The sequence below is a fragment of the Atta colombica genome, unplaced genomic scaffold (assembly GCF_001594045.1).
Source record: "Atta colombica isolate Treedump-2 unplaced genomic scaffold, Acol1.0 scaffold12, whole genome shotgun sequence".
NCBI lineage: Eukaryota > Metazoa > Arthropoda > Insecta > Hymenoptera > Formicidae > Atta > Atta colombica.
This window is the reverse complement of record NW_017259206.1, coordinates 5026104-5027622: the sequence shown is the minus strand read 5'-3', so window position 1 is coordinate 5027622 and position 1519 is coordinate 5026104. Positions and strand designations below refer to the sequence as shown.

The 1519-nt window shown below is 27.9% G+C and overlaps 1 protein-coding gene across 1 annotated transcript in view; it reads left to right on the top strand.

Annotated features, from left to right (window-relative positions):
* Positions 1 to 1519, top strand: part of LOC108694281 — a 97447-nt gene that overhangs the window by 13319 nt on the left and 82609 nt on the right. The window lies entirely within an intron of this gene.

Below are 1519 nucleotides of genomic sequence, written 5' to 3'. Positions count from 1 at the left end.
AATATATATATATATATAAAACATTCGCTTGAAAGTTCGGATATTTATAATTTTACGCGCAAAAAGTATAGACTGTATGAATTTGAGATTTGTACGTGTTTCCGATTCGAAAATCCGATCGAATTCATCCGTGTCGCAAGCAGCGACGACGAACGATATAATTGGTTTATCAACTCGAACTAATCATAATTCAATCCGGCAATGAACGCATCGACACTGATACGATTACGACGCTAAATCGCGTATCCTTGTCAGTTCACAGACAAGATGATTATGTCGATATTAATTGACTGGAAACAGTAATCTCTTTTCTGCTTTCGTTTTTATGCACGTATACGTTTGCATCTTCCATCATGGATTCCTTGTCGAATTTTAACTAATAATCACGCACTATGATCATATAACTTAATATTAGCACTAGAAAAGAATCTGATTATATTAATTGGAATTTTCGTTGGAAATGGATAATTCAGAATTTTTTGATTGACCCTATTATAATTCTAATTGAGATATCCAGAATTCTAATGAATATTTCTAAAATTTTTTCTCTAATATTTTTTAATTTTTACTTACAATTAATCATATCTATAAGAATAGATCATAGAAAAACAGTTACGGTTGCCACTACCGATATTTTGGTCGTAGTTGTTTTTTCCGTGATAAATTAGAAAATTCGAAAACGTGAAGGGAAATTTTACATTTTTTATAATATTCTTTTTATATATTTTTTTTAAATAACAAAGTTTAATAAAACGTTTTGCTTGCACAGGAATGCGCATCGCACAAGGAACAAAATAAAGTTTTTTGAATATTTTAAAGTGATAAAGTTTATATCGACAATATAAACGAAAGCATTAAAGTTTAACAAGCGAAACTTTTCTCGCTTATTATAGGTAATATACCTCATTAAAAAGTAATTCTGACTTTGTAAATTTTTTGTAATGTCATGATTAATAGATCTTGCCAGATTATATTTAGACTCCAACGTAATTACGAATTTGTCGCTACGAAGATGGTAATTTTATTTTGACACATATAAGTATTATAATCAAGACCGATGCTTTCTTGGTTATCAAATTGGCTGAAACTTTCGTAATAAAAGTTTCAGTGGCCATGGTAATCATGATTAAAGGACTTATTACTAGGGTTACATTACCCATATTCTTTTCAATTTATCGACACGCGCATCGAGAAAGAGCTATAGCTTCATTTTCTTTTTCAATTAGACTTTAAACACAATAATCCATGCACATGACAATGAAATATACGTCGTTATTAAATATTAAAGTTGTTGACTTGTATCGATTTTAATATGTAGCTTTGCCCAGCATTATATTATATTATGTATTATAATAATAAATTAAATAATTACGAAAAAAATTAATAATAGGCGATAAAAACGAATACTGAATTTTTTAAATTTAATTTGATAAGTTCATTATTTGCTGCTTTTCTACTTTTCGATATGATCAAAGAGATCTTTTGTAAATAATTTTATTTTTATAAATTATTTAGAATA